General features: G+C 42.2%; 1 protein-coding gene across 1 annotated transcript in view; it reads right to left on the reverse strand.

Moving 5' to 3' along the window:
* The window catches only part of CSRNP3 (cysteine and serine rich nuclear protein 3), a 73,836-nt gene extending 59,496 nt beyond the window's left edge, over positions 1-14,340 (reverse strand). Inside the window, exon 1 of the mRNA XM_075284225.1 lies at positions 14,172-14,340. The gene's annotated coding sequence lies outside the window, so the exon portion shown is untranslated. The remainder of the gene's footprint in view (positions 1-14,171) is intronic.
* Positions 14,341-22,735: the final 8,395 nt, after the last annotated feature.

Here is a 22,735-nt window from a genome sequence, read left to right on the forward strand (position 1 = left end):
GTCAAAAAAGAAAGACCAATGATTAATGTTTTAACATCACTAGAGTTTAGTTAAAAAATTTAAAAAAGTTCAGGATTAGCCAATTTCCAAATTTTTTGGTTTCGCTAGAGAGGAATCATTACTAATCTCTTGAGTCTCTTCAGACCGAGAATATAACAATAGGAGAACAAGGGACGGTGTGGGAAGATAAAAAAACGTGTCATACTAGTGTTAGGATGAGTAAGTAGTATTCGATCGAGTAGGTATTGGATCGAATACTACGGTATTCGAAATACTCGTACTCGATTGAGTACCACTCGCTATTCGAATGGAAAAATTCGATGCAGAACCAGCGTTGATTGGCCGAATGCTATACAGTCGGCCAATCAACGCTGGTTCTTCTCTTACCTTTAGAAGTCTTCTCCGTGCAGCTTCCCCGCGGTGTCTTCCGCCTCTGAATTCACTCTGCCAGGCATCGGGCCAGGGCAGAGCCGACTGCTCATGCCCACCCTACTAGAAAATGGCCGCTTTGACTGTAAACGGCCATTTTCTTGTAGTGCGGGCATGCGCAGTCGGCTCTGCCCTGGCCCGATGCCTGGCAGAGTGAATGAAGAGCCAGAAGACGCCGCGGAGACGCTGCAAGGAGAAGACTTCTCGGAGGATCCAGCCCGACCCTCACTCGTGGACTTGGTAAGTATAATTTGATCGAACGTTGCCTACCCCTGAAACGAGCATTTCCCCCCCATAGACTATAATAGGATTCGATATTCGATTCGAGTAGTAGAATATTAAGGGGCTACTCGAAACGAATATCGAATATCGAGTATTTAACTACTCACTCATCTCTATTAGGAATCTAAAATTAGATGCTGTTAACTTTATTGCCCCAACTTGTAAAGCTTCTGCGGTCTTTAGGACTTCTCTGTAATGATCCCATCAGCAGCTGAGGAGGGATATTTAAACCCTCTTTCTGCTCATTTGGTTGTACTTAGTAAGGTTTCCATATTCTACTCATTCGTGCTAGACTGCTCTATACTGACCTTTGGCTTGTTACTAGATTTCTACACGTCTTCTGCTTTTGACTTTGACATTACATCTCGGACTGACCTTTGGCTTGTTACTGGATTTCCACGTGTCTCCTGATTTTGCCTCTCACATTGACTTTTGGTAACTTTATTGTGGGTTCTGATTTGACTTCAGTTTGTGGAGCATTTATTTCATATACCAGTTTCTCTGGTGATAACCGGGGTCCCAAATTTTGCAATGCATCTGTCTTTGCAGCTGGTCCTGGTGTTTGGGTGTCGGAGATCTATCGCTCATCGCTGTTTGATATTTAATTAGTTAGTTCTATTTTCTTCAGCCAGTTCTTGCAATTTCTAATATTTGCTCCACAGACGCTATCATAATAACTAGCCTTACCTTACCTTAGCTGAGCTCTGCCATGATATCCTGTCTCCTTTCTGGGGACATTCCTGACTTCTTTCGACCTTTACTGTGACATCAGCAACCCTGGGTCACTGCAAATACCTGTAATTGGGCCTCAGTGAACACCTTGGGGGGTGTTGACATCAAAAAACCAGAGTCAAATACATACCCAGAAAACCTGATTTAGAGTACATGTGGCGCATGCAGAGTACCGACCACACAAAGAAGCTGAGGCCATTTCAAGACTGAGTTCTGCAGAGTGTGCATACTGGCTAACTAGACTAGAAAAGGAGACCAAAAAGTAGGGCTGATCTGTGACTGTGCCAGAGACCTGGGTTGAAGAGCACAAGGATCCACAACGACTAGACCTATTGCGTGTTGTTGGTGCTAAATGTTCCCGTTGTCACTAGGAATGTGGTGAAATAGTGATGACATTTATATTTTATATCTTTTCCTCGATCACTTCTATGACAGAAAATAAAAACTATTAACCCTTCTATGTCTGAAAGCATTCTAGCTTTGGAGCAAAGAGTGACTTGCCCCGACAGGGGGTCTAGAAAAAGAATGCTCTGGCACATAGTTGACCTGGGCAATGATAAGTCTGCCCCATAGATGAACTAGTAGTGATCTACTGCATGAAACAGATGCAATTGCCAGTTTGATATATGTCCAATTTATGGAAGGGGCAGTTGTGGGGAAGTATGGAAATAGCGGTAGTATGGAAGGCATGGAAGGGGCAGCAACATGGAAGATATGGAGGTGGTGACAGTATAGAAGATATGGAAGAGGTAGTCATATGGAAGGTATGGAGGTGGTGATAGTATAGGTATATGGAAGCGGCAGTCATATGGAAAGTATGGATGTGGCGGTAGTTTAGAAGGTATGGATAGGGCAGTCATGTGGAAGGGCAGTCGTATGGATGGTATGAAAGGTGTAGTCTTATGAAAGGTATGGATGAGGTAGTTGTATGGAAAGGTAGTAATATGGAAGGATGGTCGAATGGAAGCTGCGGTATTAAGCAAGGGGATGTTGTTACCACTCTCAATAGCTACCACCATGCCAAGGACAAAGCATCTGGGATAGAAGTGCTGTGACACCAGCTATGAGAAACCTCGAGGATACCTGACATGCTAATATGCCCGAGACTCTCCGGTCTGAATGATTATAGCGCTGCTCAATCTGTGGCGACTTCTTCTTTAGATTTTATTTACTACTCAGTTTGTAAGAAGTCTCTGTATGATACGGCAGGGAGCGCGGCGTCCACAGCGCTGCTTTCATCAGTGAGCTTCCTATTCATCCAGGGATGGTCTGCTGATGGGGGAATCACAGAATGATTGTCCACATCCCAGCATGCACTGCTCACCGCCAGCAGGAAGCTACAGCCTGTCCTTGCAGATTCCAGGAGGTACATAATGTGCGGCTGATTATGGCAACCCCTTATGTCCACACTAATGGTAATAGGGAACATTACCCTTAACCCCCTCATGTCCACACTAATGGTAATAGGGAACATTACCCTTAACCCCCTCATGTCCACACTAATGGTAATAGGGAACATTACCCTTAACCCCCTCATGTCCACACTAATGGTAATAGGGAACATTACCCTTAACCCCCTCATGTCCACACTAATGGTAATAGGGAACATTACCCTTAACCCCCTCATGTCCACACTAATGGTAATAGGGAACATTACCCTTAACCCCCTCATGTCCACACTGATGGTAATAGGGAACATTACCCTTAACCCCCTCATGTCCCCACTGATAGTAATAGGGAACATTACCCTTAACCGTTTCATGTCCCCATTGATGATGATAATAGAAATGATCCTTAACCCTTTCATGATAATAGCGGACATTATCTTTAACCCCTTCATGTTCCCACTGTTGATAACAGCGTATATTACCCTTTACCCTTTTTTGTCCCCATTTATGATAACAGCGGACATTATCCTTAACCCTTTCTTTTCCCCAGTCATTCTGTGCTGCGCTGATGATAATACTGTTACATTACTGTTAACCCTTCCTTGTCCCCAGTCATTTTGCGCTGCGCTGATTATAATAGCGGGCATTATCTTTAACCCTTTCATGGCACCAGGAGCGCCCCAGTCGGTGCATTGTTATCTCGCTCTCTTCTGCTGCAGCACAGCACATTTTTTTTAATCATTGCACAGAAAGCAGATATCTCACAGCCATATGGTATGTTTTGCAGCACAGAATCATGGTTGCCATGACAACTGAGAAAAGAGGAGAACCGGGGTTTGCATTGGTGAAATGGACGACATCTGGTGGGAAATCACTGGCTGGCACCAGACATTCTTGGAAGAATTTGTCTTGGAAGTATATAATGTATTTAACCCTTCCACTCCTGCTTACCTTGCAATGTTTTATATAACCAGTGAGGGAGACTATAAATGTCATAGAGATAAATGCAGATTCATTTCCTTTATGACAGCAATGGGTAAAGCATGGAGATGGGAATCTCACGTTCCTACACGTCTAGCTATCTCCACATAAAATCACAGCTAATCCAGTAGAAGCCACAGAGGCAGCAAATACAATATTATTATTATTATTTAGAATATTAGCCCTGAAATTCTGTATTCTTATCTATTTTCCAAAATGTTACACGGCTCTGGACTCCTGTTCTGCAGCAGATGAAAGCACAAGGAGAGCGGATGAGACATAACAAATCTCTTCCACATGCTGTACACATTTTCTATGAAGAAAAATGAAAATGGGGCAAAATCTGAACATCTGAACATACCCTAATGGTGGTCATCTGAATACAAAGAGGAACATACGGACAGATCACCCTCTGTTCAGTACTCCTCTATTCTCATGAACTCCATTGTTATCAAGCGACGGGGGAAAATTGGCCCAAGTGTCATGCAAAGGGTGTGGAAGGGCCAAAAATACATCCAGCCTGGCTAGACTTGTATCAGGACTCCTTCGCTGTGAGATGGCTCCTTCTCTTAACCTACTAGGGAGGAGCATTCAACACAGGTGAGAGCTGGGCCTCATTGAAGGCCTATAAAAGGTTGCCAAGACCTCTGTCCTGGGCAGTTCCTGGGGGAGAGAGGAGGAGCCGGGGTCTGTCCTAACACTCTGCAAACTGGTGAGAGTCCTGTCTGAACTGCTGCCTTTATTGTGCTCTGTGTCGACTGTGTGGCTGAAGCAAGCCACATGTACAGTTGGGGTATTTGCTGCATAGTTAGTAGCTCAGACGAGCAGGATTTCTGTTATTGTTTTGCCTGATATTAAGGCTTATTTTGTTTTGCCAGAATATTTTTGCAAAATAAACTTACAGGGTAAAACCTGTTTGCACCTGAATTTTTCATTTTTTAAATGTAGATTATGAGCCCCATATAGAGATCACAATGTATTTTTTATTTTTTTTCCTATCAGTATATCTTTGAAGAATGGGAGGAAATCCATGCAAACACGAGGAGACCATACAAACTCCTTACACATGTTCCTGGCAGGATTCGAACCCTGGACTCCAGCACTGTAAGGCTACAGTGCTAACCATTGAGCCACCGTGTTGCCCCGCACCTGAATTTTTGTGTCTGTCTCTAACTGTCTGGGTCCGCTGCTGCTACCACTGAACCTATCCTCCCACATTATATATATATATATATATATATATATATATATATATATATATATATATATATATATATATATATACTATGCTCTAGATATACATATTCAACTCTAGATATACATCCACAGATATACACAGTTCTAGATATACATTAAGCGATATATATATATATATATCTACCTCCATACAAACATCCACAGCTCCTAATGTACATACACAGCTCTAGATAAACATCCATTCATCCACTACATCATTATAAACATCTCTAAGAATTCTTCTTCCTCAAAGAAAATCTCAGATCACTAAGAAGAAGCTTTCAAACAAGACCAGGTCCAGGAACCTCTAGTATATACATTGTATTTGCCTTGTCAGTACCTAAAGCTAATGCCCTTTAGAATAGCACACGGCCTCAGACCCCTGGTAACAAATATAACAGCTTGATGCTTTCCGACAGCTTGAACATGTATGCTCAGACAAAGGGGAACATGTATACAATCTGCCCATGGAAAAGTCACTTCCCATTACCCGTCAATTGCAATGAAATTAAAGAATACAACCATGCAGGTATCACTCCTGTTTACATTGAGATTTGACCTAATATCGGTACGGCCAGGTAGAGAAAACACATTATAGAGTGTAAGGGATGGTAACCTTGTGGCATCATAACATGTGTTGTGCGACAATCATGCATAATTTACCCAGCAATGTGTGTATCTGTGAGGAGAAGACATTCATTCAGCAGTGTTAGCAGGGCAAAGATTTCAGGGCTCATATTGCTAGGCACATATCACAGTGCAAATATATCACAGGGTACATATTGCTATACATATATTACAGTGCACATATCGCAGGGTACATATTGCTAGGCCCTAGGATCTAGACGTTCCAAGCTGGTTCCAAATGATGAGAACTTTCCTGTGTACTACGAGGTGTCTTTACTACTATAATAATGTATTCAGCCTGCCCCTATCCCATAGTACACATGGACGTGGACCGACTCAGAGAATGAGTGCCATATCCATTCACACCATTCAGAGGAAGTGTTTACACACTCCCCAGAGAACTTCAAATATATAGGGTATAGGGTAGACTGACCCAAGAATCCAGACATGAGTGCAGGATTTGACACTACAATGGACTCCAATATCCCAGGTAACGTTAGAACCATTCACTAGCCACTGGGGTAATTTCTTGTAGGATGTTGGAAAATAAGCTACGAGTAACACATTTCTGCCTCGGTGAACACTCAAGACAGTTCTTACTTTTGACCCAAATCCTTCTCTACCTGGTATATTTTTTTCTCTTAAACCTTGCATTGGCGTTATTGAATGACATTGCTCTAGAAGTGAGGAGCACAATCTGCTGCGCGGGGGCTGTATGCATCCCCTCCTAGAGGTTACAGACATGGCTGGCGCTGTTATGGGAGATACTGAGTGGTTTTCTAATAGGAAGGAAATGTCAATATAGTGTCACAAATGTCTCAGATGGGAATGCACCTTCAATATTGCATTGTGGCAAAATCAGAGGGTAGCTTCTCTCCTCTATCATATAACCCTATATATCACAGAGCTCAGCTTCTCGCCTTTATCATATAACCCTATACATCACATAGCTCAGCTTCTCTCCTCTATTATATAACCCTATATATCACAGAGCTCAGCTTCTCGCCTTTATCATATAACCCTATACATCACATAGCTCAGCTTCTCTCCTCTATCATATAATCCTATATATCACAGAGCTCAGCTTCTCTCCTCTATCATATAAACCTATTTATCACAGAGCTCAGCTTCTCTCCTCTATCATATAACCCTATATATCACAGAGCTCAGCTTCTCTCCTCTATCATATAACCCTATATATCACAGAGCTCAGCTTCTCTCCTATATCATATAACCCTATATATCACAGAGCTCAGCTTCTCTCCTCTATCATATAACCTATATATCACAGAGTTCAGCTTCTCTCCTCTATCATATAACCCTATATATCACAGAGCTCAGCTTCTCTCCTCTATCATATAACCCTATATATCACAGAGTTCAGCTTCTCTCCTCTATCATATAACCCTATATATCACAGAGCTCAGCTTCTCTCCTCTATCATATAACCCTATATATCACAGAGCTCAGCTTCTCTCCTCTATCATATAACCCTATATATCACAGAGCTCAGCTTCTCTCCTCTATCATATAACCCTATATATCACAGAGCTCAGCTTCTCTCCTCTATCATATAACCCTATATATCACAGAGCTCAGCAGCTTCTCTCTCTCTAGGGAGTGGGCAGCAGAAATTGTCTTATAGGTTTCTATAAACATAAAATTCTGACTGCCTGCACTTGCTGAAGACGTATGGATACAACACCCATCATTCTTAATACTATTCCCATCTTCTGTCAGCTCCTTAGCGCTCCCTAGTGGTAGTTGTTGGCAGTCATAATTTTGTCATTGAACTATATGGCTGTATAATGAGAATCAGGGGGTTTGGGGGCTCCAACCACTATACAGTTATAAATGAAAAGAAACAGCGCAGAATATTTTAATATTTCAAATTAAGATAAAATATAACTCTTTAACAAATTGCTTAAAGAAATCTGAAATTATAATATGGGCTTGATAGATTTCTGGCTTATGAGACTACAGAAGTCATAATAATAAGTTATGAAAATAGGTATTTCAGGAGGTGAATTATCCCGTCAGCCGCGGCGCTCAGGTGCTCTGTTCACATGAATGAGTCATAGAAATGGGCAGTAAAAGTCACCGTGTCATTACCTCCTGCAATGCAGAAATATTAACTGTCATCTGTCTAAATGCTCTAAAAATAGACTTGCAACAAACAGGAGGGACCGGACTTCATCCCACATACAGTGAATAGAATGCAAGATTCTACTGAACAAGGAACAGCACTTGTAGATTTACTATGAGTTCAGTTAGAGATACACTTAAAGGGTTTTCTAAGACTGATACTGATTGATGGGGGTTCAGACATCCATTGAATAATAGGGCAGCATTGCTTCAGCCAGCAGTGCATGCTCTTTTATTTCCCCAGGGACATCACCATACAATTGGTTGTGCCTGTGCATGGTACTGCAGATCACAGCGCATTGAGCTACAGTACCAGGTACAATCACAACCATATGCATGGCGCTATGCCTGGGTAAATAATACAGGAGACCCTGATTGGCATGGGTTTCTGGAGCTGGACCCCCACCAGTCAAATATTTATAGCTTATCCCCCCCCCCCCGCCCATCGATTTTACAGTTTTGTACAATGCCAAGGGTAGTTGAACATCAGAAAGGGCACCTAATTTTTCAGAGCCTTCCCTTCTGATAAGTTTTTTTTCTCGTGTATCTTGAGAGTCATTGCTAATCTTGATTAAAAGTTTCAGAAAAGAAATCACTGATGGCAGCATGGTGACTCAATGGTTAGTGGTGCAGCTGTAGCGCTGGAGTCCTGGGTCTGAATCCTGCCAAGGACACATCTGCAAGGAGTTTGTATGTTCTCCCCGTGTTTGTGTGAGTTTCCTCCCATACTCCACAGACAGAGGGGGGAAAAAAATCACTGATCTGCTGTGAGCATAGTAATAGCATCAGAAATTATTTAGTACAGTGTATGAAGGTGAGAGATGTATAGTAATATATGTGACAAATTGTAGCCACTGCAAAAAGCCTGCGTAGCTATAAAGTACAATGTAGAGAAAGATCATCTACAACAGCTCACAGTACATTCTATAGAAAGATCATCTACAACAGCTCTCAGTATAATCTAGAGAGAGATCATCTACAACAGCTCACAGTACAATCTATAGAAAGATCATCTACAACAGCTCTCAGTATAATCTAGAGAGAGATCATCTACAACAGCTCTCAGTATAATCTAGAGAATAATCCTCTACAACAGCTCTCAGTATAATCTAGACTCTAGATTGTACTGTGAGCTGTTGTAGATGATGATTCTCTAGAGGGAATTTCATCTGCAGTAGCTCATAGCACAGTATAGAAGGAAGGTTGTCTACAGCAAGTCACAGCACAGTGTAAGAGTAAGATCATCTACAGTAGCTACAGCACAAAGTAGGGAGAAGATCAGCTCATTGGTAGGATAACGTTTTTTCCATCGTCACATATCAAGACCTATAGCTTTTCTCATTTTTCTGCTAAAGTATCGGCAGTCTTGTTTTAGTATTTATTTGTACTATTTTGTGGTAGATATACGTAATTGAGAAGGAATAGACACAAACACCGATAATGTAGTTGCCTTTTTGTTTTTCTGCCATGTCACGTAACATTTTCTGCCATTCATGATGTGGTTTAAATAATACGATAAATGTATTCCCTGGGTCAATGTGATTGAGTAATTTTTTTATTTTATTTTACTGTAAAACCCTTTGTGTAATAACAAAAAGACCAATAGCTTATTTTTTTTTTCTTCAACAGAATTGTATGAGGGATTATTTTTTGCAGGAACAAATTTGTAATGTTCAATGTTTTTTATGGATTCCATTTTATGGAACATAGAACTTTTTTTTTTTTTTCTTTTCTTGGTCATAAACGACCAATTCTGGCATTATTTTAGATTTCATATTTCATATTTGTCTGCTTGTGTAAAAGAACGTTACAATTGTATCACTGATGTAACAATACCCAATGTGTGTGCTATCTTTTTATTTAGTTTTTTTTTATTACTTATTAAACATTTTGTTTGTTAATATCTTATTATGATTTTGCTGTGACCTTTTTCTTTAATTCTATTTTTTAGTCTCCTCATCGCTTGTATAGTATATGGTTCTACCTGTAGAGCCATGTATTATGGTGTCTGTAATGATCTGATATGATGATTCTATTAGGCCATGCCTTTGGAAGTTTCTAATAGGATTATATAGAAGGAAGCCCCCGGAGCATTTGTTAGGTCCCCAGTTGCCATGTAAAGGCATCGGACCCCTGCAATCTTGTTCCGGGGTTCCGATGCCTACAATAGGGAGCCTTATCCCTCCAAATACCTTAGATGCTGTATTCACTATTGGCCATGGCTTCAAAAGAGTTCTGACAGTGCATGGGACCCCGCACAACTAGAAAGGCAACTGCCACGGAATGCAGAAAGTCTATATTATTGGTCACTAATGGGTATATAGATGTGCCGATACATTTTGGGCAGAACCAGCCTTCCCTTATAGATAGACTATCCTTGCCTACTTCTCTAAAAGGTAGAAATAAGGAAATCACGGTTGGGTTTCTGACAAGTCTCAGACCATAGAAAATTCCTATATGCATGGTTGTATCCATTGGCATTGGTGAGAATCTGTAAAACTGCAAAAAAATTGCTTATTCTCTACAAATGTAAATATGTTTATGTTCATGGCTTAGATCACAAACCCAGTGAATTACATTTAGAAATATTATTATTATCGATAGGAAATAAACATTTTTATTTTCTGGTGTTTTTGTAACTTACAGGTTTGTATCGCCTTATACTATGTTGCAGACGCTCATGTTATATTCCTCTTATGAACAATAAATGTTTCTATGACAACCCATCACAGCTCTTACTGACTATCACAATGGAGAGCACTTAGTCAGGACAGGAGCGTCGGGGGATTGCTGGATCGATCTCTGGGGGTTACATCTAAAAATGTGCTCGAAAACTAGTGAAGGAAGGTGGAAAATGGAGAGTCTAAGGCATAGTTGTAATATAGAAATATAGCCATAGGTAGACAATACATAAAATAGGAAGGAAGTAACGTGTCTTATAAGATCTACTGGGAAGAATGATTCTTTAGGGCTCGTGGATCTTCTCCAAGAAAGATGATATGCTACAAGAATAAACAACCGACCCCAAGACGGAATAGTCCATCATTTATCCTGTCATGGGCCATAACATAAATTACAAGCATTACATGGACAGCTAGAGACTGTACTATGTCTACCTGCTGGGGATCAATATAATTATCGTATACTTATATACTATGAGTATCTAGTTGGAGAGGCTGAGCTATGAGCCCCTAAATTTCAGCAGGGTGACAGGAACTGTCTGCTTTTCAGTAGGGTTGAGACGATCTTGCGATTTCAGGATTGATTTTAAAATTCGATCATTTTCCATCCGATCCCGATCGTGAAATTTACGCAATCGCCGATTGGAATCCAATCTTTTCCAATCCCGATCGCTCAACCCTACTCTTCAGTGGTTAGTGACAGAAGTTTTTATCAGAGCCCGGGTGGTATAGTCTATCATAGTGAAAGTCATGGATCTCTACATTTCACAATCTCTACATGTGGTAACTATCACTGACCAGCTATCATCTGTAGTAGTAGGTGTTGAATTCCCCTGCAGCGCCACCAAAGGTAAAAATTGACCATTACACAATGGCCATTCAAATCAATGGGCTCTCTTTATAATACAGGTCCTACAGCAGGGGTCCTCAAACTTTTTAAACAGTGGGCCAGAGGCAGAGCAGGTCGCACAGACATCGGGAGCGGTGCCCTCCAATAGGTAAAGTGAAGTGCGCTTCATGGCCTGGCCCGAGCTCCCCAGGAGTTTCATTATAAATGCACACCTGCCGGCGTTGTTGGCGGGGCCAGACAGAAGTGCTTGGTGGGCCGCATGTGGCCCTCGGGCCGCAGTTTGAGGACCCCTGTCCTACAGAGTAAGGGTATGTTCACAAGGCGGAAAAGGTTGGGAAACCTTTTCCGCCATGTGAACATTCTGCACCGCTCGTCGCGACGAAATGCTGATGCAGCATCGGCATTCCATCACTGTATCCCGCTTCTGTGTAGGCCCCAATGAATGGGCCTACACGGAGCGTGTCTCAAGCCATGGATGCCACGGCTGAAGCCCCACCAAAATAGGGCACTAGCTACTAGGTAGCGGAAAAAAGAAGCAAGTGGCTCCTATTAAAGTGAATGGGAGCCGTTTTTGGAAGCGGATTTTGAGGCGGATGCCGGGAGCCTTTTAGAGGTTTTGTGTAATGAATGCTGGTGGATTGATAAGAGTCTTTTGTAGATAATTCCGTACAATTTCCTATTGATATAAAGTGTTTGCTTATCGTTCCATCTCCAGATAGCGGTCATCAGATAACTGATAGTTGCAAACATCTTATCATTGTTATGGCACTGATGTAGCAGAGCTGAATGTCTTATCGTTTCTTTTGTTCTTTGCCAAGATATTTTACTACATTTACCAGCGGTCTCGTGACAAAATCATAAATAACACAAGGAACGCCAATTGACAAACTCACCTAATCTGCATTTAGTAGATACATTTTAACACATTCATTATTTACTTAAAGAGGACCTTTCACCACCTCCACCAATTCCAGTTCTTATCATCTGTTAATAGTCGCCGCTCCACTAATTCCAGCACAGTTGGAATTTATTCTCTAGACCTCACCATTCCTGAGCCAAAAGTGTACTCAATTTTGGTGCCTGAGGTTCTATAGTTAAAGAGATGGTCCAGGATATTCAGTTTTCCTCAAGGATGAGGGGAAAGTGAAAAAATAAACAAACAAAAAAACATACTGACATGGCCACAGTTCTCCGATGTCCCAGGCTGTTGTCCAGTCCAGGGCTTTTTCCACCTTTCTGCTCTGTACTGTCAGGTGGGTGGTGTCAGGCAGGGGTGTGACCCCAAATCACAGTAAGAGGCAGGCAGTGTCGGAGCTCAGAATCACACCCCTTGTCTACTCCTGCTTGACACCGCCCACCTGACAATACAGGGCCTAAGCAGTATATCAGACACAAAAGTATTAGCATTGACTGCTCGGGAATGGTGGGGGCTAGAGAGAAAATTCTAACTGTGCTGGAATCAGTGGACGGAGGGGGGGGGGGGTGCTATTAATAGATGGAAAGAGCTGGACTTGTTGGAGGAGGTGAAAGGTTCTTTTTAGTCATATTTCCTTATAAAGTCTCTGCTATTCTACATCACTGTTACAGTAATAAAACATTGACAATTTTATTTTGAATGGTATTAGTTTGAAACTAAATTTGAAAAAAATACATTATAACAGATTGTGATAACTGATAGGAAAGAATAATATATATTATATCCAAGTAATAATAGAAGAACAAAACCTCTAACTAATATATGAAGAAATCAAAAGGTAAATAGATAAATATGAGAGATAGATAGATAGATAGATAGATAGATAGATAGATAGATAGATAGGAGATAGATAGATGGAATGAATAGAAATTAAGAGATGATAAGTATATATAAATTGATAGATATAAACTAGATAACACATGAAATAGATCATTAGATATCAGATGTATAGATAGATATGAGATAGATAGATGAATATATAATACAATATGAGATAGATAGATAGATAGATAGATAGATAGATAGATATGAGATGGATAGATAGATAGATAGATAGATAGATAGATAGATAGATAGATAGGAGATAGATAGATAGATAGATAGATAGATAGATAGATAGGAGATTGATAGATAGATAGATAGATAGGAGATAGATAAATAGATAGATGTGATAGATAGATAGATAGGAGATAGATAGATAAATAGATAGATAGGTAGATAGAGATTTGTCACTATTTTTCTTTCATTATCTGTAGTAATTTGGATTTCAATAACAATTAGTAAAGCTACAACTGGTTGACCCCATTTCTATAGTAAATCTACTCATAAATATTTATATTCTTAAACACCATAATGACAATTAATCTTTTTTGCATATATATATATATATATATATATATACACACACATATGCACTACATATAACCTAACCAAGATACTGTATGTGTGTGTGTATGTGTATATATATATATATATATATATATATATATATATGGATAGATAGGCGAACATGTATATTTTTCTCGGCCATATGTATCAATGTTATCCTGTACTGAAGGAAGTTGACTCAATGCCGGATTTTAATGGGATGAATGACAAAGTCTTTTGTTGCCTCCCTCTGTATTACACAAAATGTCAATCACCATGTTGGTATCATATATAATATACAGTAATGGCTCATATAGGGCACAGCAGTCTATAACATAACATGCAATGGATTTTCATTTCTATCATTCCTGTATATGGAGGCAGCCAGCTATTGTGCATATAAGCTCCAACCCACAGAGCTCCAGATCACACAATGCATTGTGCTGAAATAGACATAGAAGGCAAAGACCACTTACCCAAATCAGCCTGTTTAGTAGCGACAACAGGGTCCGGGTCACTGGCACATGTAATGCTGTGGCAGCAGGAGATCCCAGGTGCTCAGTGTTGCCTCAGCATCGCCGCTGCATTCTGCATAGAGCTCTGGGATATTCTGCATCAGACCTGCACTCTACACAAAAGCTCATTTCCTTCTGCATGCAGCCGCCTGTCTGATCACATGGGGCTCGTCTCTAAGACAGCCAGCATCTCTGTCATTACATTCCAGTGCCAGTGAAAGCCATGGGGCAAAATAGACTGTGTGCACATTGAAAACGAAGGCTAGCGAGAGGAAAATACTCACCGTGTTATTGTAGGGCATTTATAGGACTATATTCAGACCATGTCATATGTGCCTACAATGTACTGTATGTGCTATGGTCAGTGGACCACTCTGGACCTTGACCACCAGAGAATGTTAATCTATGATGCCTATACAACATACTGTACGGAGCCGGAAGGAGATAGTTCTGGCCCCTCCAGATGACTTCAATGGGAGCTGAGCTGCAGTACCAGGACCTAGACATCATAAAGGGCCAGGCGGACACTATACAGGGCCAAGCAGACACTATACAGGGCCAGGTGGACACTATACAGGGCCAAGCAGACACTATATAGGGCCAAGCAGACAATATACAGGGCCAGGTGGACACTATACAGGGCCAAGCAGACAATATACAGGGCCAAGCAGACACTATACAGGGCCAAGCGGATACTATATAGGGCAAGGGGGACACTATACAGAGCCAAGCAAACACTACACAGGGCCAGGTGGACACTATACAGGACCAAGCAGACACTATACAGGGCCAAGCAGACACTATACAGAGCCAGGTGGACACTATACAGGACCAAGGAGACACTATACAGGGCAAAGCAGACACTATACAGGGCCAAGCAGACACTATACAGGGCCAGGCAGACACTATATAGGGCCAAGCAGACATTATACAGGGCCAAGCAGACACTATATAGGGCCAGGTGGGCACTATACAGGACCAAGAAGACACAATACAAGGTCAAGTAAACACTATAGAGGGCCAGGTGGACACTATACAGGGCCAAGCAGACACTATACAGGGCCAAGCAGACACTCTATAGGGCCAGGTGGACACTATACAGGGCCAAGCAGACACTATATAGGACCCCGGAAAACACTATACAGGACCAAGCTGACATTATCCAGGGCCAAGCAGACACTACACAGGGCCAAGCAGACACCATACAGGGCCAGGTGGACACTATACAGGGCCAAACAGACACTATAGAGGGCCAGGTGGACATTATACAAGGCCAAGCAGACACTATACAGGGCCAAGCAGACACTATACAGGGCCAAGCAGACACTATACAGGGCCAAGCAGACACTATATAGGGTCAGGCAGACACTACACAGGGCCAAGCAAGTCTTTATAAAGATAGTCCATAAATTCCTGGCCAAACCCTTTAATAAAAGTAGGCTGGGGACATAAAGGACTTTGTCATCATCTGAGACAGAATTCTCTTGTCCTCCATTGGTCATCCAAAGAACACGTCAGCTATAAGTCAATTTCCCAAGGAAAACATTTCCAAAAATTGCAATCAGAATAAATGGAAAACCCATCTTCAGAAATCTGGTAAGTATAACCTGTAATATTCTTATACTCAACCCTTCTGGATTTTCTAATGATTTGACCAACACAACCTTAGTTCCTTAATCTCACTGCTCTCACTGTAAAGAACCCTTTCAATGTCCGTATAGAAACCTTAGTGTTGACTTTTGGCGTATTTATACAGGGTTATCGAGTCAACGTTTTTCTAAACGACACCCTATTTTTAATCATCTCTCTTGGTATTGTACTTCACCCATTTCATTTAATATTAGCTGAGTGTCCACCTTTGAGCCCACACAAGTGTTACTATGTCTTTCCCATGCACAAGAGACCAAAACTGTGCATAAACTGTGCTAGCAGAAAAAGGAGCCCATTGAAGTCAATGGGAGTTTTTTTTTTCAGCGCTGAATCTGACGCAGATTCCACACCAAATTCAGCGACATTTTCCTCCGTGTGAATGCACCCTTAAAGGGAATGTGTCACCAAAAAGGCCTATTTTTTTTTTCTTTTCAATAGTTTTTATTGAGTTTTTCAAAGAATAACAAACACAACAGACCAAGTTTTAAACCAATTTTTTATGTAAAACATATATATTTTTTAAGAATTTTTAATGATTTTATTTATTTTGTTTCCCATGTCACTATATATATATATATATTTTAAACTGTATCCTTCAATTTTCAGTATGACCAGTAAGCCTAATAATAGACTGACACTTTCCAAATCTTTATGGGGTTTTCTTTGCAGCAATTACTTCAGTTACATCAAACAAGACAGGTAGTATTACAATAGAAGCTAATACCACTGATCCAGTGGTGTAATTGGGTCATTGGTATTAGGTTGTGGATCCCGGTATTAGTCTTGTGGGCCTCGGTGCAATCTTTTGTCCGGGCCCACTGCCTCATCCCTACATCGAATTCTTGATAGTGATGGTTACAGGTGCTAAGGAGTATAATCAATCTTAGTGTGGTTCGGGTAATCTGTGGTCTCCTTGGCTTATGGGGCAGATGAAAGCTGCAATCTCAATACTGATGCCAGTGCATATGGGACCCTTAAGGCTCCTGGAACCGGGTGCGACTGCACCCTCTGCACCTCCTCGAGTTTTGCCCCTACACTGACCCATCATTACATCACTGATGACAATAGATGATATTACAGCTTATCTCCTCTCCCTTCCTGCACAGATGATGTCTGGAAAACTTTCCCATAGTCAGTGGTGTAACTAGGAATGGCGGGGCCACGTGGCAACTTTTGACATGGCCTCCCCTCAAAGACCCCGACCAGCCGACTCCCACAACCCCGCATTTCTGCACACAGTATTATAACCCATAGTGACCCCTGAACATAGTATGTGGCCCCTACATACAGTATTGTGGCCCCTACAAACAGTATTATGCCCCATAGTGGCCTCTACAAACAGTATTATAACCCATAGTGACCCCTGCACATAGTATGATGCCCCATAGTGGCCCCTGCACACAGTATTATAACCCATAGTGACCCCTGCACATAGTGTGATACCCCATAGTGGCTCCTACAAACAGTATTATGCCCATAGTGGCCCTTGCACACAGTATTATTTCTATAGTGGCCCCTGCACACAGTATTATTTCTCATAGTGGCTCCTGCACATAATATTGTGCCCCATTGTGGTTCAACCATGAACAAGGCTTACTGTCCATGGGTAAAGGCCTATTAAAAAAAAAAAAAAATCTGAACCTGTAGCGGCTGCCGTCGGGCCCCCTAATGTACCACTGCTACCCTGGTAGTTACACCCCTGCCCATAGTCCTCAATAAGCCGAGCATGAGTATGCTATAAAGCACATCACTAAATGCTGTTAATAGAGTGGAGAAGAAGCTCAGGCAAGATGGCCGAAAGTATGACAGAAAATAGAATAAAAATTCGACAATTGGAAAAAAAAACTGTTTTTAATAAATAAATGAAAACAATGGTGATACATTCCTTATAAGCATTTCCTGACCTAATTTCCAGAACGTGTACAAAACTTTAGGCTGATTCTTATGAGAATGAATGGGATCCGTTGGACGTCTCATTAAAGGGTAACATTGATCTTAGCTGCGTTACAAGGTATGATGGCAAAATTCAGAGAAGAGCTGAGTAGAGATGAGCGAACAGTGTTCTATCGAACACATGTTCGATCGGATATCAGGGTGTTCGCCATGTTCGAATCGAATCGAACACCACGTGGTAAAGTGCGCCAAAATTCGATTCCCCTCCCACCTTCCCTGGCGCCTTTTTTGCACCAATAACAGCGCAGGGGAGGTGGGACAGGAACTACGACACCGGGGGCATTGAAAAAAATTGGAAAAAGTCATTGGCTGCCGAAATCAGGTGACCTCCATTTTAGACGAATAGTGGATTTCAAATCCGGGTCATATGAGAATGTGAACTTTGTGACTATGAGACAGGGATAGCTGTACAGGCAGGGATAGCTAGGGATAACCTTTATTTAGGGGGGAATGTTATTAAAAATAACTTTTTGGGGCTCTATCGGGTGTGTAATTGTGATTTTTGTGAGATAAACTTTTTCCCATAGGGATGCATTGGCCAGCGCTGATTGGCCGAATTCCGTACTCTGGCCAATCAGTGCTGGCCAATGCATTCTATTAGCTTGATGAAGCAGAGTGTGCACAAGGGTTCAAGCGCACCCTCGGCTCTGATGTAGCAGAGCCGAGGCTGCACAAGGGTTCAAGCGCACCCTCGGCTCTGATGTAGGAGAGCCGAGGGTGCACTTGAACCCTTGTGCACCCTCAGCTCTGCTACATCAGAGCCGAGGGTGCGCTTGAACCCTTGTGCACACTCTGCTTCATCAAGCTAATAGAATGCATTGGCCAGCGCTGATTGGCCAATGTATTCTATTAGCCTGATGAAGTAGAGCTGAATGTGTGTGCTAAGCACACACATTCAGCTCTACTTCATCGGGCTAATAGAATGCATTGGCCAGCGCTGATTGGCCAGAGTACGGAACTCGACCAATCAGCGCTGGCTCTGCTGGAGGAGGCGGAGTCTAAGATCGCTCCACACCAGTCTCCATTCAGGTCCGACCTTAGACTCCGCCTCCTCCGGCAGAGCCAGCGCTGATTGGCCGAAGGCTGGCCAATGCATTCCTATGCGAATGCAGACTTAGCAGTGCTGAGTCAGTTTTGCTCAACTACACATCTGATGCACACTCGGCACTGCTACATCAGATGTAGCAATCTGATGTAGCAGAGCCGAGGGTGCACTAGAACCCCTGTGCAAACTCAGTTCACGCTAATAGAATGCATTGGCCAGCGCTGATTGGCCAATGCATTCTATTAGCCCGATGAAGTAGAGCTGAATGTGTGTGCTAAGCACACACATTCAGCACTGCTTCATCACGCCAATACAATGCATTAGCCAGTGCTGATTGGCCAGAGTACGGAATTCGGCCAATCAGCGCTGGCTCTGCTGGAGGAGGCGGAGTCTAATGTCGGACCTGAATGGAGACTGGTGTGGAGCGATCTTAGACTCCGCCTCCTCCAGCAGAGCCAGCGCTGATTGGTCGAGTTCCGTACTCTGGCCAATCAGCGCTGGCCAATGCATTCTATTAGCCCGATGAAGTAGAGCTGAATGTGTGTGCTTAGCACACACATTCAGCTCTACTTCATCAGGCTAATAGAATACATTGGCCAATCAGCGCTGGCCAATGCATTCTATTAGCTTGATGAAGCAGAGTGTGCACAAGGGTTCAAGCGCACCCTCGGCTCTGATGTAGCAGAGCTGAGGGTGCACAAGGGTTCAAGTGCACCCTCGGCTCTCCTACATCAGAGCCGAGGGTGCGCTTGAACCCTTGTGCAGCCTCGGCTCTGCTACATCAGAGCCGAGGGTGCGCTTGAACCCTTGTGCACACTCTGCTTCATCAAGCTAATAGAATGCATTGGCCAGCGCTGATTGGCCAGAGTACGGAATTCGGCCAATCAGCGCTGGCTCTGCTGGAGGAGGCGGAGTCTAAGATCGCTCCACACCAGTCTCCATTCAGGTCCGACCTTAGACTCCGCCTCCTCCAGCAGAGCCAGCGCTGATTGGCCGAATTCCGTACTCTGGCCAATCAGCACTGGCTAATGCATTGTATTGGCGTGATGAAGCAGTGCTGAATGTGTGTGCTTAGCACACACATTCAGCTCTACTTCATCGGGCTAATAGAATGCATTGGCCAATCAGCGCTGGCCAATGCATTCTATTAGCGTGAACTGAGTTTGCACAGGGGTTCTAGTGCACCCTCGGCTCTGCTACATCAGATTGCTACATCTGATGTAGCAGTGCCGAGTGTGCATCAGATGTGTAGTTGAGCAAAACTGACTCAGCACTGCTAAGTCTGCATTCGCATAGGAATGCATTGGCCAGCCTTCGGCCAATCAGCGCTGGCTCTGCCGGAGGAGGCGGAGTCTAAGGTCGGACCTGAATGGAGACTGGTGTGGAGCGATCTTAGACTCCGCCTCCTCCAGCAGAGCCAGCGCTGATTGGTCGAGTTCCGTACTCTGGCCAATCAGCACTGGCCAATGCATTTCTATGGGGAAAAGTTAGCTTGCGAAAATCGCAAACTGACAGGGATTTCCATGAAATAAAGTGACTTTTATGCCCCCAGACATGCTTCCCCTGCTGTCCCAGTGTCATTCCAGGGTGTTGGTATCATTTCCTGGGGTGTCATAGTGGACTTGGTGACCCTCCAGACACGAATTTGGGTTTCCCCCTTAACGAGTTTATGTTCCCCATAGACTATAATGGGGTTCGAAACCCATTCGAACACTCGAACAGTGAGCGGCTGTTCGAATCGAATTTCGAACCTCGAACATTTTAGTGTTCGCTCATCTCTAGAGCTGAGATGTCGGACTACCTGGTCATGTCCATACAAACGGCGACAGGTTCATTGTAATGGCCTTGATTGAATCCTGGTGACTGTACAGACGACGCTTTAGTAGGAGCCACTAACTTATCAGATATCTGAACGTACATGAGACGCGCGCACCGTACACAGCAGAACATTACAGCGCTCAGTGTGTTTCCAGGGAAACCTTCATTATAGCGGACGTGAAAGAGGACATTTCTTTCTTGTCTCCAAAACGTGTCTGAGCCGCGAAGAGATCACTTTGATTCTTTGGAAATGTCACATCAAGTCTCTCAATTATTCTGTTTTTAGATGGGAACACAGACTGGAATCTTATTACACCATATCTGAGGCCTGTTAAGTGATGTTTCTCGGCGTTAAATAGGAAGATAACGCAATGTATTCTTATAGCCCAACTTATAATATTAAGGAAATTTAATAAAGGATGTGCAAGGTGCAATTCCTGCGTAAGGCGGCCACTATAGTGCTAATATATCCTACAGTACCTACAACTCAGTGGCATGGATTGCTAAGGGTGAACGTCCCATGGAGACATACAGTACTTTTCAAAAATTTTAGGCAGACGGGTGATGAGGGATGCTGTGCAGTAAGAATGCTTGCAGAAATCAAAGGGTTAATAGTTTAGTTTATGTATTATTTGGTGTGACTTTTGCCTTTGGCAGTTTTTAGCAGAACTGGGCAGGGAGGTTGTTCCTGCCGCCATCTTGGAGAACTTGGCACAGATCTTCTGCGGAAGTATGTTTGCTCCAATCCGTCTGTCTCTTGATGCCATCCCAGACAGATGGTGCTGAGACACCGAGATGGAAAACTCCTTTAATCCAAATTGGCAGTTCCCAATTTTATACATGCCGGGAAAACGAAAATCTAATTTGTTGCAAAATTATCAAAAAACAAGAGCTATGAAGGTAGCCGGAAGACAACATACTTCTCCTCAAGCAGAGCTGAGGAGGATTGATCAAACTAGGCATCAAGCGGCTCTCAAAGCAGCCGAAATGCAGGAGAAGATGGTTCATCAATGACAACAACATGCTCATTACATGGCATCCCAGCGAGCTGCTGAGATGCCGAAACAATCATGGGCACGGTGCATGGAACAAGTTCAGCGGCAAGCCAGTTTGAGAGCTGCCAAAACACCGGAGCAGGCGGATCATCGACACCAAGAACAACATACTGACGAAGTCACGGGCAGAAGCTAGTTATAGAATATATGGAATACAGTATATTATAGAATATTGGGATATGCTGGATTATAGAATATGTGGAATATGGTATATGGAATAAGGTATACTTTGAAAATATGGAATATGGTTTAATATAGTCTATATGGAATACAGTAGATTATAGAATATATGGGATATAGAATTTGTGAAGAATAAAGTATACTATGGAATATATAGATTATGGTATGTTATAGAATGTATGGAATATGATAGATTAAAGAATATATGGAAAACTAGGTTATAGAATACATAGAAGACTTTAGATTGTAGAATATATGGGACATGGTATTTGAGAAGCATAAGGTATACTATGGAACATATGGGATATGGGATATTATACAATATATTGATTATGGAGGATTATAGAATATATGCAATATAGTAGATTATAGAATATATGGGCTAAAATATCTGGGATATGGTAGATTATAGAATAAATGGATTAAGATATAGTACAGAGTATATGGGATTAGGTATATTATAGAATATATGTAATATGGTAGATTATAGAATATATGGAATAAGATATATGCCTAATAGCCCAGCATCCGATTGGTTCTAAAGATATAATCATATTTATTAGCTGAACCTCATAGTAGACTCAATAAAAGCAAGATATATGTATGCAACATTAAAAAAACGTATAAGAATGACATGTCCTGTAGTAGTGCCGGGCCCTAGTGGTTAGAGGTCATACAACCAAAAAAATCACATGTTCTGCCCGTTTAGAATCATGCAAGATATTACAGCAGTGATACAAAGGGACTAGGGAAAGAAACAAGATATTCAGATCACGTCTGAGCCATATGTAATATACAGTATATGTAGAGTGCTCAGTGAAGTG

The sequence above is a fragment of the Leptodactylus fuscus genome, chromosome 8 (assembly GCF_031893055.1).
Source record: "Leptodactylus fuscus isolate aLepFus1 chromosome 8, aLepFus1.hap2, whole genome shotgun sequence".
Taxonomy (NCBI): domain Eukaryota; kingdom Metazoa; phylum Chordata; class Amphibia; order Anura; family Leptodactylidae; genus Leptodactylus; species Leptodactylus fuscus.